This window comes from Geotrypetes seraphini, chromosome 14 (genome assembly GCF_902459505.1).
Source record: "Geotrypetes seraphini chromosome 14, aGeoSer1.1, whole genome shotgun sequence".
Classification (NCBI taxonomy): Eukaryota; Metazoa; Chordata; class Amphibia; order Gymnophiona; family Dermophiidae; genus Geotrypetes; species Geotrypetes seraphini.
Window position 1 is genome coordinate 38,227,488 of NC_047097.1, and position 18,054 is coordinate 38,245,541.

Below are 18,054 nucleotides of genomic sequence, written 5' to 3' on the forward strand. Positions count from 1 at the left end.
ATTTTAGGCAGCTATAGGCATCCTACAGCTGTCTAATCAGCCAATCGGGATGCACGTTTAAAAAAAAAAAAATGCTCCCCAGGCAGGCCGCCTATACTGAAGGCGAGGCCCTGATTCTGTATAGGACGCCCGGGAGAGGCGTCCTATTCAGAATCGGCCTACACTAAAACCCCGATTCTGTAACAGGCATCCATGTTGGCCAATCAGACCTTAGACTTAGTGGGGATGGGCGGACCCGCTATGCCTAAGGCCTGATTGGTCCAGGCTTCTAGAGCCTGGGCCAATCAGGCCTTAGGCTTCGGCAGGATGGGCCGGGAAGGGGCGAGCCCGCCTCATTTCGATGAGGCGGGCTTACCGGCTAGACAGGCAAGAACCGTCTGGCCTGAAGAACAGGTTAGTTTGGAGGTTTGGGGGTTGTTAGCGCCGGGGGGGGGGTGCGTCTTCGGGCAGGAGGGATTGGACACTCTCCTGCCAGCGATCGGTAGTGTCGGGGTGGGAGGGAGATCGGTAATGTCGGGGGGGGGAGCGGTTGGTAGTGTCGGAGGGGGGGGCATCCGATCGGACAGGCCGCGGTCTGCTATACTTATAGCGGCAGAGAGATCCCTTGCCGCGATAAGTATAGCGGCTGCGTCTACTTACAATGTAGACCAGCATTTTGCTGGCCTACATTTTAAGGTTTCTTCCTCTACTAGGGAGACGCGTAGGGCCACCTAGGTTCGCCTAAGGCCCTTAGGCGAGCTTAGGCGTCTTGCGGGTCTCCCTAGGCTCCCGGAGGCGCCTTCAGGCCTGCCTGGGGAGCATTTAAAAAAAAACAAACGTGCATCTCGATTGACTGATTAGACAGCTGTAGGACGCCTACAGCTGCCTAAAATCGGGACGCACTTTTGGAGAATCAGGGCCTTAGTGCCTCCTATTTAGGAGGCACTAGGGGCTTCCACATTACAGATGCACTAATCAGAATGTGGTAGCTGGATAGCATGTCCATGCCTAGTCTCTGCCCCTGACACGTTCCTTACAGAAAACAAATACAAAAAAAATAAATACTGCATGCTTAGTGCACACAAACAGGTTACTTACTGCAAAATGCTTTTAATGTGCTTTGTGATAAGTGTTTTCATGTGCACTAAACACCCATTAGGGCTTAACACCCTTTAGCAGACATGCCCCTTAGTGATTAACCCCCCATCCCCCCCAACAAAATGAGTTGCTTCTGAAATGGAGACAGTGAATGGTATTCATATTAGGGTGTTCCCTTATTCTGTCACAGCTGTTACAATATTATGGCTCACATTGAACAAAGTTATCATATTTGGCTGATTTTAGAAATAAAAATATGTTTGAAGGGAGGAGGACATGGTGAGATGTGGGAGAAAGGCTATATTGAGAGAATGGGGATTAAAGTTTGAGGAAAGAAAGGAATAAAAAACGAGACCACAAAGAATAAGGAAAAATGAGCAAAATTGTATCCAATCACAAAGGGACACAAAGCTACATCTTGCAAAAAAATGTATTTAAAATAATTAAAGAATTTGTATGCAGAAAAAGGTCTGTTTGAGCATTTGCCATTTTAGCCTCACACAAAAGACGGGCAGCTAAGCAAGTGATTTAACTGACCAGAAATAGCTCCTGTTTGGTTAACCTGCAAAAGTGATTAAGTGCTGTTTAGTATCAACACCACTGACCACTAAACTCAAAGCTGATTATTTTGGATGGGAGTTGGCATTTATGTCATTAAGGCCTGGATGCACTAAACTCTCTGATCTTCTAACGATCATTGCTAAACCAGTTTAAACTGGTTTAGCAATGACCTAATTTGCTGACCTAATGTACACAATGGCTTACCACGTGGTTTTCCATACGTCGTACATTCTCTGACTCTGCCATGCAAATTACTTCATTAGTATTAAAATGAGGTCATTAATATTAAAAAATAAGCCCTCCAATCGATGCCCATAACATCACTAGGGAATGCCTTAAATCTAACAATGACTGCTAAAGGCCTGAGATTAGCAACCGTTCTGCCATATTTTTTCTCTTTTTTTGATGGGCACAGATGTTGTCTCTGTATTACACACTCTCTATATCCGTCCCCATAAAAAAAAAGTTGTTATCTTGCCCCCCTCCTGATAATGGCCCTCCCCCTGAAGATGTCATGGAACTAAAATAAAGAGAAGCAGGAGAGATGCCCATTCCCTCCTGGCTTAGCCACCCAGAATCCTCAATACTCCTGATGCCCCCTCCCATATTATGCCACCCAGACACCTCCATACTCCTGCCCCCATGAGGATCACTGTACCTATAGCCCCCTCCGGTAAAGATTGCAATCACCCGGACACCCTCCTCCCCTGTGAGGATTGTGCCCCTCCCCTTCACGAAGATCCTTGGTAGGAGGGATGCCCACTCAGCTCCCTCCACACCCCCTGACCCGCTCCCTTACCTTATTTGGTAAAAGAGAGCAGGAAGAATGCCCACTCCCTTCTACATCAGGCCCGCCTCTCCAAAATGGTGAGCCTTCTCCTTCCTGGTGCATACTAGGATGCACTGGAAGGGGCCTAAAGCCCTGATTGGCTCAGGTGCCTAAAGCCCCTCTTATAGGGGAGAGATCATAGTCACCTGAGCCAGTCAAGACCTTAGGCCCCTGCCCGGTGCATTCTGGGATACACTGGGAGGAGCCTAAAGCTCTCTTAATGACCATTTTTAGTGTATCTGGGCCTAAGTGCAGATCGGAGGATGATCGGCACAGAGGTTAGGGAATCGGGTCGGAGGAAAATCGGGTTGGTACATGATTGCAATCACGATCGGTGGGCTTATTGAATCTAGCCCTTAATCACCTAAGTTTATCAATCAGATTGAACCAGATAAGTCGATCCTATCTTTATGCCATGTCACTTATGTGGTGTGTTGAATATTACACTTAATCACATAAAAGATAATTGGCTGGTGCCTGGACATGGTCTGGCATTGAATATCCAGGACTAAGACAGACAGTAGTTAAAAAAAAAAATCACTACTGCTGTACAGAATAGTGATAAAGATAAAAGTATCTCCTTTATACAGATACCAAGTTGTGAATGACTTATGGGAAGATATTAGCAAAGTGGTTTATCATTTTCTTCCCCAAGTCATTTTATACGCCCCCTTTCCCTTACTACTACTACTACTACTACTGTGTTTCCCCAAAAATAAGACAGTGTCTTATATTAATTTTAGGCCCAAAAAAGGCACTAGGTCTTATTTTTGGGATATGTACATGATTATCTCTCCCTTCCACTCCTTCACACCAATTCTTCCTCTTTCCTTTCTCTCCCCCACATGTGCAGCAGCTTTCCTCCCTTCCCTCCCATCCCTCGTGCAGCAGGACCCTTGCCCAGTTTCTTACCCTCCCTCCCATCCCTTGTGCAGCAGGCCCCTTGCCCAGCTTCCCTTCCCTCCCTCCCATCCCTTGTGCAGCAGAACTCTTGAGCTAGCACTGCCCCCCTGAGCATCCGTATCCACCGTGCAGCCGAACCTCCATCCTTCCCACCCTCCCATCGGTACGTCATCAGTAATGTGGCAGAGTTCACGGGCGGACAAGGCCGAAGCAGCCTATTAGAGTGCTACCGGCTCGACGCTGCTTAGAGAGGTAAGTAGGGCTCGTGGCCGGATTCCGAAGGGAAGGAGGGAGGGAAAGATGGGGATTCGGCTGTGCAGTGGGTGCAGTGCTTGCTCGAAGGGTTCTGCTACACAAGGGATGGGAGGAAGGGAAGGGAAGCTGGGCAAGGGACCTGCTACACAAGGGATGGGAGGGAGGGAAGGGAAACTGCCGGAGAATCTCGGGACTAGGGCTTATATTAGGGGTAGGGCTTATATTAAGACCTACCCTGAAAATCCTGTTAGGGCTTATTTTTGGGGTAGGTATTTATTATTTCTATAGCGCTGCCAGATGTATGCAGCTCTGTACATTAACTACACAAGAGACGGTACCTGCTCGAAAGATCTTACAATCTAATTATGGCAGATACACAGGACACAGGGTAGGTCAATATATACTGTTCATGAAGAGGGATTCAAAGGGATGAAGAGGTAAAGAAGGTAGGGGCTACAGAGGGAATGTGAAACAGGTTTGGTGTATTACAAGTTGGAAGCATTAGGACCTAAACACAGCTTCAAAAAAGTGGGCTTTGAGCCGCTCTGCAGCTAAGGCCTGTACTCATCTATTGACTGAAAAGGGATGTATGGCTGAGTTAGACAGATTCCTTTACATAACAGAAATCCCAGTGTGGAATTCAAAACTCAAGTTGTGAGCATAATAGGCAAGCAGTCTCATTGCACCACAAAGCCTCATAGAATATCTGTAACACCTAATAAATGGTGTTGGTCAGGTTTGACACTTGCTGGCACATGTGTGAAGTGATTGAATCAAATCATGTGAGATTGAGACTGAAGTATTTGAGGGTGAGTGGTAAATCTCTAGGAATGGGTAATATAGGCAGACACTACCAAATGAAAGCATGGGTGAAAGTGCAGGGAATGCTAATTTTGTGCCGATGATTGCATATTTTTGATTACTCGGGAGTGGAAACTAACTCTTAACACAAATTGTTTTAATTAAACTGCAGCATGGTGATATGTAAGAAGAGAAGGTGCCTCTTCCATTCACATCTTGTGCTGCAATGATTGTTTCCTGCTGGGTATAATTGGATTTTAATGTCGCAGACAGAATCAATTATGTGACTGGCTCTGTCTAGAGGTATGTGGTTTCTTTAGATCTGGCTGGTAGTACATGAGGGCTAGTTGAAACTTGCCTGTAAATCTTGATCTGTGAACTAGAGAGTTGCATGGAATCAGGAATTTTTATCTACTCCCAATAGAATCAAACCCATACCTACTAAGATTCATTCCGTCCCCACCTATACCTGAAGGAATTGAGACTACAATACTCCCCCGATATTCGTGGGGGTTCCGTTCCAGGAACCCCCGCGAATCTCAAAAAACCGCGAATACAGTTTTTCATGGGGGAGCCTGAAGAGGGCAGCGGGAGAGGGCAGCAGGAGAGCAGCTGGAGCACCGGAAGTGCAGGAAATCACTCGCGGTATGCTCTGACCGCCTCTTCCTGCACTAAGTCGGGCCTTATCTAATCCGGAGCTGCGTGTCAAAGCTTGTCGGTGGTTCGCGGTCGGAAAATACAGTGAATGACTGGGATCACGAAACGCCGACCACAAACAACCGGGGAAACACTGTATTATTTACTTGCTCTCAGCACTCTTGTTTCCTTCCAACTCCAACAGCCTCCCATAATTTTTGAATGATATTCACTATTCAACAAATGTGCATTGCAAGCCTCAGACTGGTGCTTCAGCTGCCTCATGTTCTATGTTTCAAACCTCATTTTGGTGTTCCAATTTCCTCTTTCAGTACATTCCAAGCCTCATTCTGGAGTCAGAATCATATGGCAACTTCTTCCATACCTATGGAAATCCCGTGGTAACTTCTTTCAATCCCACAGAATCTGAAGGATTCCTGCAAACCCCCTTTTCATGCAACTCTCTACTGTGACCATTTTCTGAAGGAGGAATAGCTAGTGTTTTTATTTTCTAAAGGCAAGATATTTTATATAAAGTGGTGACCATATAAGCTGATGATCATTGTTTATGTATTTACAATTGAATACATTTGTGTTATACTTACTTGTTCACTCTATAACAGTGGTTTCAAACGCATGGCCTGGGGCCACATGCAGCCTGCCAGGTACTATTTTGAGGCCCTCGGTATATTTATCATAATCACAAAAGTAAAATAAAACAGTTTCTTGATCATATGTCTCTTTAGCTATAAATTACAATATTATTATTAAGACTTAGCCAAAAGGAAAGATTTATAAACTATAATGAGTTATGCCTCATACAAAATTGTCATTTCTTTAATAAGACATCAACTATTTTTCTGAGGCCCTCCAAGTACCTCAAATCCAAAATGTGGCCCTGCAAAAGGTTTGAGATTGAGATCACTACTCTATAAGTTCAATCATCCACTTCTTTAATGGACCTGCGTACTAAGGAGGTCCATTCATTCATTCATTTTTAGTATTTAGTATTTTATTGTATTAATAAGCTGCAGAAGTAAAGTGGCCTTTGTATGCTCTTATGTGGGTTTTTCCCCACACACTAATGCTGTTTTTACCACAGCTGGAAAATAGTTGATTTACCACTTTCCAAATTAATGGCCATACACTAATGTTATATAACAAAAGTAGAAAACACCTGATGTTTACCTATCAATTAAATACAACATATAGAACCACCAAAATATACTAAAATGACACTGGAGGTAATTATTTTCTCTTTACTTCTTTTTTTTTTCCTGTATTTTTATCTAATTATTAACATGCTGCCACCATCCAAAATTAGCATATGAGCCGTTATCACCACCTATTTTATAGGTGGTAAGAGCTCATGCACTATTTAGTTAGTAGGTGGTAAGAGCTCATGCACTAATTGATTAGCATAGAAATGCCCAATCTCCACCCCCAGACATATCCCCTCCTAGAAAAATTAAAATTATCTTTCAGCATGTAGTTTGCGCTTTCACATTTAGAACTTACTGTAAGATGCCTCAGTGCATCTAGCGTAAGCTCTTTTCAGCTGCAGTAAGCACACGCTACTTCATACCACAACTTATTAAAGGGAACCCTAAACCCAGTAAGGTTTTGCAGTAGAGAATGACATGGGGACCGTTTATCGTAGTAAACCGCGGGTCACTGCAGTAAATCCACAGGAATGGAGACATTTGCAACTGGTTTACCGCAGGAATGGAGACAAGACCTTTCACCGCCCCGCGGGAAAGGGGACAAGACCTTTTACCTCCCCATGGGAGCGGTGGAAAGTCTTACTCCTGTGGTAAAAAAAATTGCACCCGTGCCAGACTTGGCATCTTCTCCCCAGCTCTTCTTGTGCCTATTTTACCTTCAGGAGCCAGCCATGCCAGGATGAAGACAGAAGGAACCTAAAACCAAAGCCTGAGACCAATGTGATTTGAAGAATAAAATTACCAGACAACAAAAAGAAAAAAAAATATTGTATATTTTGTGATTAGAATATTTCAGATTTAAAATATGTATCCTGCTAGAGCTGGTATTAGATATAATTGGGGACTGCAAAGTCCAGGCTGTTCTTCTTTAGCTTCCAGCTGGCTTAGGGCTCTCTCTCTGACCAGGGGGCAGTTGCCCTAGTTGCACTCCCCTAACATTATTCTTGCCATGTGTGACTAAAGTATTCTGTTAGCTTGATTTTTCTATGTAGCATTCTGTAATAATTTGGTTTGTTCAGTTTTCACAATAGTGAAGGGGATATTTGTGAAAGGGAGGGGAGATGGGTTTTGTTGAATCTTGCTCTGTTTTATTTGTGTTTATAAAATGACAATTGTCAGAGGAGAAGCTTCCGCCCACACACATGCGACTGCAGGGCGGCACAGGCAGGTTTCGCTGGCGTCAGTTTCTTTTCTAAAGCGCCACGAAGGTAAGGTGGAGGGAGGGAGATAGATTTGGCCAGAGGGAGGGAAGAGGCCGCGCACCTTCCCTTCCTTAAGTTTCTTTATTCCGCGAAGGTAAGGGGGAGGGAGGGAGATTTTCGGGTTGCTGAAGGGCGGTGAAGGTGGTGAGAGGGAAGGGTGGATGCTGCGGGGACGGGGCGGTGAAGGGGATGGTGGGGACAGGGACGGGGTGGTGAAGGGGACGGCGGGTTCGGGGATGGGATGGTGAAGGGGACGGCGGGTCCGGTGACGGGGCAGTGACGGGGACAGATTTTTTCCCTGTGTCATTCTCTATTTTGCAGTTAACAAGTGCTAGTGGTAATGTTCAGGTGTGAAAGTGGATGTAGTTTGAGTTTATAGGAACAAAGCTTCGGAATGATCGTCCAACTGCACTAAAAAAAGTTTCTTCTTATTATATCTTAAGAAAATTGTTAAAAATGTTTTATTTATAATGATTGTTAAATGAATAATTTTGTACAGACACAATATATTTTTAATTGTTGCTATCCACCTAGAATCTATTGTGAGAATATAGTGTGGTTTATAAATAAATAAGAATAGAATAGAACAGAACATTAACATGCTGCTTTTTCTTGCATACCAACCACATTGCGACAACCTTTTTTATTAAAGAGTTTTCGGCAGTTAATACACAAATTAGTACACTCAGCTCACAAATGCAGTAACTTTTATTGTACTGGCATGACAGTGCATGTGAACTTATGCATTAATCCCTGAATTCTGCAAAGGTCATCCCAATTCAAGCATGATCTTGAGCTGTGCATGCAACTAAATTAATGAGCCATTAACTCTCAATAATTGGTTTTAACTATCAATTATTAGCTTTAATTGGCACTAATTTGGAGTTGCTTGCTCAATTGCCTATGCGCAATTCTACAGTATAAAGAATCAGAATATCTCTTGTGTGCAACCCAGATGGGATTATGGCTACGGGAGGGGGCAGTGTTACAGAATTGGGAGAATGTGCGCCCAACTTGCATGCCAGGGTTGACATCTGGTTTCAGCAGGCATATGTCCTGGTGTCTCACTAGTCACAGGAATCGATGCTACCTAGTTTTCTATAAAGTGTACATATCCCAGAGTGGCCTTTTATAAAATAGCACTGAACACCATTTTTTCCCGGCACTATTTATTGAATCTAGTCTTGAATGCATACTCTAAGGATTTTCCCTATCTGTCTAACTATGGTGCCTGGGCAATGGAGAGTTAGGTGACTTGCCCAGGGTCACAGGGAACGGCACTGGGATTGAACCCACAGCCTCAGGGTGCTGAGGCAGCAGCTATAACCACTAGGCCACTCCTCCATTTCTATTCTATAGTGAGCCTATTCTATAAGAACACTTAAAGTGTGTAAGTGTACTTAGAGAATTCTAGCACAAGTTGACAGTGGCATGTCTAAATATAGGCATGAACATTTATGCCAGGTATATGGCTGGCATAAACACTGGTGCCAAAATGAAGCACTTCCATATGTAACTTACGGGTTACATGTGAAGTCACCTCTGACAATATATTATGACAGCTGTGACAGGCAGTGGTGTATTAAAGGGAGGTGGAGGACGGACTGCCCCAGGTGCTTCTTCGCTGGGCACTGGAGTGTTCCCCTTGCCACAGTTGCTAGCTTCCTCTACAGCACGATAGAAATTAACTTCTAAGCCCTCCTTCCTCTTTCTGTGCAACACTCTTCTTTTAAATACCCAGTTCCCTACCTTCTTCAGGCAGGCTGTTCCTTACTCCCCAATGCCTTTGCCTCTGTGCACCTGCCTTGCCTCTTGCATCTGCCAGCTGCTGCTTGCGCTAGCTTTGGCTCCCTTCTGTCGTCACTTCCTGCTTGTGGGATCAGGATGTAAGTCAGAAGGGAGCCGAGTTTGGTGTGAGCAGCAGGTGGTAGCAGATGATGCTTGTGCCGTTGAACATTTGAAAAGGTGTGCAGGGGGAGACGCTGAAGTGGTGAGGAGCCAGGGGCACATGACAAGGTGGGGGGAAGAGCGGTGGAGCGCACTGTGCAGCGATGCTGGGTATCACCGCCCTGGGCACCAACCTCACTAGCTATGCCACTGGTGACAAGGAAAACCCTGTCATGGAATGAGAAGAGGGGGAACGGAGAGGGAAGAAATCAGGAGAAACCCAGCTGTTTTTCCCTATCACCAAGGAAAACGGGAAGAAACAGGGAAACAATGTCCTCTTCCTGCTTTCAAAGAGTCCTAGCAAATACAGGGAGCTGGAACAAGCGAAAGTCCTGGGAGGAGGGGTAGGCAGGAAACAACATCCAGGAAGCTGCTTAGACACACAGTTTGGGGCAGATAGATGAGGATCCTGGGAATTGTAGTAGCAGGGATTTTCTCTCACAGGCAGGCAAATTAGTCCACACCTGGTTTGCAGAGAGAGAGAGGTATGTGGCTGAGACTGTGCATAAAGTCAGTAAAATATTAGAGCTGAAGGCATGGAGAAGGAAGGAAGGAAGCCAGTTGGAGGAGAAACGGGCTCCAAGAAGCAGGTGTTTTCTGAAAGCCAGGAAAAGCTGGCAAGTTCACTGTGCTTTGGTGGTGCTCTGTTTGTTTACATAGTGGGAGGAGAGCGTGAAGGAAAAGCTAATACTCAGGAAGGTGCACAGAGGTGAAGGCATTGGGGAGTAAGGAACAGCCTGCCTGAAGAAGGTAGGGAACCAGGTATCTAAAAGAAGAGTGTTGCACAGAAAGAGGAAGGAGGCCTTAGAAGTTAATTCCTATGTGCTGCAGAGGAAGCTAGCAACTGTGGCAAGATGAAAGTCTGCTTTAAGGCAGGGAAAAGCCAACCGGAGCTTACACAGAACCCTTGAAGGGTGGTGTTCAGTCCTAGTAAGAAGGTCCAGAGAATTGCTGAGAAACCCGGGCTAAAGAAATGCCTGGGGGGGGAGAGGGGGAGAGTTAGTGATTCTGAAATGAGATTCTGGAAGAGAAAAGTAACATCTTTTATAAGTTGAAACCCAGAAGGAAGGTTACTGGGGAAAAGGGGGCTTATACTCTGCTTAGCACATTCATGTTGGAACAGTTAGCTAAGAAATATTTAGTGCTGTGTAGTGTGTATTTGCTTTGTTCAGACTAAAGAACCTAGGGCCAGATTCTCAAAACTTAAGGTTTCCTTTAATGCGGTTGCTAAATTGGTTCCAGCCGGTTTAGCCTGCATGCATTTTAGCAGCAGATCATCAAAATGGCTTATCGTGGTCTTTAGCGAGCTTTCTAGCAGTCTCCGACACTGTCGTGCAAATGGGCCCTTGAATATTGAAACGAGTGCTCCGGTGGATTCTTAAATATCGCAGAGTCATTCTACAAGTGTGGCATCGGCTTTTGGCGTAAAAAAAAATTAGCAACTGTTCCGGGGGTGCCGGCACAATGCCAACACTGTGAAAAGTGCATCTCGTGGCGTGTGTTTTGACTGTGGCTAATGAAACAAAAGAAAAATTACATGATTCATATAAATTATAGACTTATTTTTAAGGGGGAGTGGTAAAAGCATGCTTCTTCAGCACGTGTATGTATTATAGCCGTGTTTTATGAATTATAGTAGTTTTTGTGGGAGAAAATGCATATCTTATGCGTGCTTGTTAAAAGGTGATGTTGCATCTCCCCTCCTGCTGCCAAGCAACACCCACCCACGAATACCCCCTTGGCAGTGGGAGAGATGCCTATTCTCTCCAGCTGATGACCAAGACACACACGTGTTTATGTGATCCAGGCATAGGAGCGTTTGGAGAAGGTATTGGTCAACATTCAAGTAGTCACAAGGTATTTGTTTTTCCTCACAAAATACATGTGCTTATGTATACTTTACTCATGAACATTTATACATCTTTTCTCAAACAGAAGAAAATGCCTCAGCTTGATTATAACTGCAATTTTCACAGCCTTCTTGGGATAATTTTATAAGGACATATCTGCCTATGTGTTACAAATTAGGCTACAAATAAGCTCCGCATTGTCCTTTCAGTCAGGCAATTTGTTATAAAATTACCCTCTATCCTTTTGCTCTTGAATATATATCTAAATACATATCTATTCAGCTGACCTAAGTTAAATGGATAACTTATCTGAATATCATTGTTAAATGGCTAGAGGGGCATAATCAAAAAATACATCTAAGTCCGATTTGGGCCTAAGTCACTAGTCACCCAAAGTCGGAAATGTCCAAAGTTCATTCTCTCAAAATACGTCCAAAATATTTTTTTTTCTAGAATCGTCTACTTATGTGTCCAGCTGTTTGATTGTCCAGACTGCTAAGTCATCTGTCTTTCTACCCCATTCTCGTCCAAAAATTTGTCCAAGTCTTTTTGGACATGGGAGGGCAAGTAAAGTGATGGCCACCCAGACATGGCAACAGAGTAGTGGGATACCTTAAAGGGCACTGCTGCAAACTTCACAAAAAGGGTGCCACATAAACATCTCACCACAACTCCCTTATAAGTCATGGTGAGCCCCTCCAAACAAACCTTCTATACCCACCTGTCTACCACCCCAGTAGCTTTTATGGCTGCAGGTGGCACCTATATGGCAGTACAATAGGGTTTTGGGGGTTTTGGTGGGTATATATGTTTCATCATGATTGCAGTGGTTAGAGTGGCTTATGGACCTGGGTCCTCCTCTCTATGGTTCATTAGCCCACCCCCCAGACTACTTAAGTCACCTCTGTGCAGCTCTACTAGACTTTCCTATGCCAGGTGCTGATGTTCTATAGGCAGGTATGTACGTTTTTATTCTGATTTTTATAGCAGTGGGGGGGGAATCATTGATCACTAGGGGAGTATGTGGGGGTCTGTACTTTGTGTCTGCAGTGGTTATCTGGTCACTTTGGATACCTTCGGGGCATTTAGACCTGTTTTTAGATCGCCTAAGTCACTATGTATAAATTTCGTCTAGGCAGTCTGGTTAAACTTTCGGTTATACTTGCAGTACGACTAAGTCTAGGTCGGCTCACATCTCGCCTACCTCCCACTCTATCCACGCCATCAAAAATGCCCCTTTTCACTCTGGATGTACAGCAGCACTGAAAATGCCTAAGCTGATTTTAGATACATCTAAAACCCGTTTTGATTATCGGCCCTTGGATGATCTGTCTTTTTGGTCATCCAAGTACTGACTTAGGTGGGTTTATAGATGTTTTTATTTTTGGATTATGAGCCCCATAGTTTCCAATGCTCTTCTGGCTCTCCCCTAACCGGGCCCCTTTTTATGCAGTTGTTTGACTGTTTAGTGAATTAAGAAATGGCTCAGTTATCCCTATAACTTTTTAAAATACATGAATTAGTGAGTCATGTGTTTTGCCATCTGCTGGCAAATGTAGAGTTTGCTTTTAAAATTGGGCCCTTGTAGACAGAATCAACAAGAGGACAGCACTACAAAATAAAAATGACTTTAGCATACAATAAGAGAACAGGACTTAGCAAGTCAGTCGGTGGTAAACATATCCACTTAAAAACTACCAAATACTCTGCTGCTGAGTGTATCTGGTAAAAGTTATCCAAATAACTTTGTGCTTGCTGTTTTGGTTCCCTAAATAGCTGAGACCATATTTATTCCTATGAAACACACCTCAGATCTGGATATTTAAATTATTTGTACATGTTGTCGAAGGATACTTACTTGAAAGGATACCTGTTGAATGTGAATCTGTTGACACTTGTAAAAGGAAAAATGGAGAAAAATTTGAGAACAAAGAACCACAGTCTTAGTGGACAGGACTGACTATATTCAGTATGTGAATATGAATAACATTGTACTTATCTGATGCTGTAATCCTTGAATGTGGCTGATTACAGCGCTATTGGATTTCAGTAGTTGAGTTACTAAAGGAAGCAAATGAAATCATTTGGTTCATCACAGACATTAAGATTGTACTTCTGCTAGCTTGATGCTAAGACTTTAATATCCTATTTCTTACAAAGTAGTAACATCTTGTACCATCTGCTTTATACCATCGAGCTTACCTAGCACTCTTCATTTATTTCTATTTAATAAATTGTTACATTTCTTTTCTTGTTGAATCCCTTGGTTGTGTAGAGCTATTTGGGAACCCTCCTAGACACCGTCACATTTCCATCAATTTATATCTAGAGACCATTGCACCGCCCCACTCACTGCCACAGGGTCCACAATAGGTAGAGAGAAGTTGCCCTTTAGACCCCTGATCTTTCTCTATCTCTGTTACGGTGTCTTCCTCCAGCATTCTGGCAGATATTCTCATTTCTCCATTGGCAGCAGTTGTCTCCACTGAGAGTGCAGCAGGTAGAGGTCTGAGTTGTGTATGTGAGAAGACTGCACCATGGGCTGCATGAAACTTGGGGGAGGCGTACAAACTGAGCTTCATTTGTCTAAGCTTATGGTTCTTTTGCTTTATTGGCTGCAGTTTTTCTATATTTTTCTAAAAAATGTGAAATGCAAAACTGAACACAGTATGGGCCTCTTTTTACAAAGCCACAGTAGCGATTCCTGGCATAGGAATTGAATGGGCTGCATTGCATTTGCCATGCAGGAATTGCTACCGCAACTTTGTAAAAGGGGCCCTATAGGCCAGCAAGGCCGTTGCTGATGATGAACACAGTTGGAAAATTACTTGATGACTCTCTTATATGTAATATAGATGAATACTTTCTTTTTTCATCATGCTAGACCTATTCAGACTGAGGGAATGGAGTTATGCCACCCTACCAGCTAATAGAGGCGGAGAAGCCAGACTTTCCATTGACATCACTAGTATAAGGAGGGGTGCAGCATGGAATCTATTATTATTTCTCTGTCTCCAGCAGATGGTGCAGGTGGGATTGGAGCTGCAGAAATCTTTAGGTAGCTTGACTCCCTAGGATGTATTTTACAGCCTGCACCCCAGTGGTAAAGTCCCTTAGCTAGTATTAGCTCTCATGGATTGGTTTACAATCCTTTGCTTTTAATAACTTGGAGAGAGATCCCTTGCCCTCCACAGCCCCAAGCCTTGGCCCACAGGCTTTGGCTTCATGAAATCAGTGGGATAACTGTAGCAGCAATTTATTACTGTCAACATATCACTAGTAATATATTACTTTTAAAAGTATGAGTAATCACTGTTGAGTAAGCTACTTTCCAAACGTTATATAAAACAGTCCTAGTTTAATTAGGAAACAGGAATATGTTAATTACTTGTTTACATAGGTTACCGTGAAAAATATTGTATTACTTGTAAAAGTAATATATTACCATTAATATATTACGCCCAACTCTGGTTGTTGCCTCTTCTATCTGTTTTGCCACCTTAAGATCATCACATACCACACCCAAGGTCTGCTCCTCTTCTGTGCACAAAAATACTCCCTAAAATGTATTGGGCCTTTGCAGCCCCGATGCATGACTGTGCATTTTGTAGCATTAAATCTTAGCTGCCAAATTCGGGACCATTCTTCATGTAATCTTACTGTAGTAAGACAGCACAATTGCAACTGCCAAGACCATCTTCTAAATCACTTCCATTTATAATTTTCTTAATGTATTATCTGGCATCTGAGAAAATGGCAGACTGACCCTCCTTCTTTGTCTTATTGTGCTACATAAGAACATAAAAATTGCCATATAATGGCAAAGGGCCATCCAGCCCAGTATCGTGATTCCAGCAGTGGCCAATCCAATTCAGAATTGTGTGCCAGGTTCATATAAAATATCTATATTTTAGGCTGCTTACCCTCAGGGGCTAAAAGTTAGGATCAGGAGAAAAACAAACAGTTGCCGTTACAGAAGTGTTCAACTGATATTCAGAGACAGCAAAAAACATGTGAGAAGCTATTCTTTGCATAATGTAGTTTCATATTACTTCCGCTTAGAGATTAGCTCAATTCATCCACCATCTATAGATACAATAATTATGTCTTTTGAACTGCACATCAGGTCCAAATTCGAATATCTGCCATAAAATAATAGCTGTGGTGGCTTTATGCTGTACTGCAGAAACTAGTCCTTCTGCCTAACGATAATGTTTAATTTCATTACAGGTTTTACATTGGATTTGGTTGTTTCTTGTAATATCACAAAAGTTTCAAGATAGCATCAGGGTCCAGTAGAGATGTTATCTGTGGTTTTTAATTTCAAGTCTAAAGGGAAAAATTATTTATCTCATACAAGAAAAGAATACCTATGTCTTGTTTGGTACTTAAGGTACCCATCAGATAAGAGTTTTCTGCTTAGATGTGGACTATTTTGCTTGTTCTATAGAACTATAGGGCCTGTTTTGCAAAGAAGAAAAAAATATTGATAAATATAAGGGCCAATATTCAAAGAGAGTCAAGCCGGCATGTGGTGAACACATACATAAGTCACTTATCCATGTATGTTGAGTCTTTATACAGTAAACTCAGGCCAGTTAACTGAATGGGCATATTTTACCTGTATAATAAGAGGCTGGCAGTGGGGAGAGGCAAAAGAAGAATCAGCATTTACCATATAAACTCAAATATAAACCAAGATTTTTGGGCCCAAAAAATGGGGTCTCAGTTTATATTTGGGTCAGCGCCCTCCCACCCTCCTCCCGGACCTGTTGCAGGCCTGTCGTAAGCCCTGGTGGTCTAGCAGTGGGTTGGGACAGGAGGGATCCCTCCTGCCTTCTGTCCCGGCCAACTCAGACACATCTCACCTCCCTCCCGCCTACCAGACTTAAAAAAAAAAACTACCCTTAAAGACCTGGTGGTCCAGTAATGGGCCGGAACAGGAGGGATCCCTCTCGCCTTCTGTCCTGGCCAACTCTGACACATCCCACCTCCCTCCTGCCTCCCAGACTTTTAAGAAACCTATTTAGGCTGGAACAAGAGGGATCCCTTCCGCCTCTTCTCCTGGCTGACTCTGACACATCTCACTTTCCTTCCTCCTTCCAGACTTTAAAAAAAACTTACCTTTAAAGTCCTGATGGACCAGCGCTGAACTGGGGCAGGAACAATCTTCCTAAGCTCCTGCCCCATGCAGAGCCGCTATCTGAATGACTGGCAACCTTGCGAGTTCCCGTGGTCTTGCGAGGTTGCTGCAAGAAGTCGTGGCAGCGTAGGAAGTGCGCTCCTGCCCCGGTTCACTGATGGACCACCAGGGCTTTAAAGGTAGGTTTTTTAAAAGTCTGGGAATTGGGAGGGAGCTGGGATGTGTCAAAATCAGCTTGTCGCAGTCCACTGCTGGACCACCAGGGCTTACAGCAGGCTCGGGGGAACCTTGCTAGGCATCAGGGAAAAGAAGGAGCGGGGACAAGGTGCAGAGCCAGGCAGGGAGGGAAGAGAGCTGAGTGCAAAGCCTGGCAGGGCGAGGGACGGAGTGAGGGAGGGAGGGGGGCTGGGTGCAAAGCTGGGCAGGGTACTTAATATAAACCCCTCGGTTTATATATGTGTCAACCTTTTTTCCTCCTTTTTTTGGAGGGAAAGGGTGACCTTGGTTTATTTTTTGGACCCATTTCCTTCTTATCTTTTTGGGGATATCCCTTCACAGGCTATTACATGGCTGACTATTATTAAATCATTTTCTTGAAAATGGTCATTTTTCACTGAATATGGGGGAACATAATTCTCACATCTTTATTGAAAAGTGCCAATCTGGACCCAACAGCTCCTTCCCATTATCGGCCAATTGCAAATATACCTCTATTGACAAAAATGATGGAATCAATTGTTTCCAGCCAACTAGCCAACTACTTGGATAAATTTTTCATTTTATTACCATTTCAACATGGGTTTAGACCAAACTAGTACGGAGACTCTCCTATTGTCAATAATCTCAAAGATTCAAAATTTACAAACACAAAATAAATGTGCAGTATTGTTGCAATTCGATTTGTCAGCCGCGTTTGATGTTGTTCATCATGACATCTTGATTCATATGCTATCAGACACAGGCCTAAACCAAGTAGTTCTAAATTGGTTCAGTAAATTTCTATCATTGCGATCTTAAGAAGTATATTTGGAGAGTGAGACTTCCTCTTCATGGAGATCTAGCTTTGAGGTGCCACAAGGTACGCCTTTGTCACCGATCCTGTTCAATATATATATATGACTTCTCTGAAAAACTTTTGTCTCACATCAGCAGAGACTATATTCACTTACACAGATGATATTTTTATCTTATTCAAAGTCGACTCTGATCTCAGCAATTTGGTTTCTAGTATAGATTGCTGTATTTTTAAACTCCAAATATGGGCATTGTCCATCCAAATTGCTTTGGGTTGGACCAAGATTAGAAAAACTTCCTACTTCTGTTATACTGAATAAAGGTACCTCATTGCACATAGATTTTTCCTCTAAAGCAGGGGTGTCCAATGTCGGTCCTCGAGGGCCGCAATCCAGTCGGGTTTTCAGGATTTCCCCAATGAATATGTATGAGATCTATTAGCATACAATGAAAGCAGTGCATGCAAATAGATCTCATGCATATTCATTGGGGAAATCCTGAAAACCCGACTGGATTGCGGCCCTCGAGGACCGACATTGGACACCCCTGCTCTAAAGTATTGGGTATTATCCTTGATATTATCCTTGATTCATCACTTTCAATACATGAACAG

At 43.4% G+C, this 18,054-nt stretch overlaps 1 protein-coding gene across 5 annotated transcripts in view; it reads left to right on the forward strand.

Moving 5' to 3' along the window:
• The window catches only part of OTUD7A (OTU deubiquitinase 7A), a 548,435-nt gene that overhangs the window by 68,384 nt on the left and 461,997 nt on the right, over positions 1-18,054 (forward strand). The window contains exon 2 of one of the 5 annotated variants that reach the window (XM_033921034.1): positions 4,599-4,729. The exons of the other annotated variants lie outside the window; for them this stretch is intronic. The gene's annotated coding sequence lies outside the window, so the exon portion shown is untranslated. The remainder of the gene's footprint in view (positions 1-4,598; positions 4,730-18,054) is intronic. 5 annotated transcript variants of the gene reach the window in all.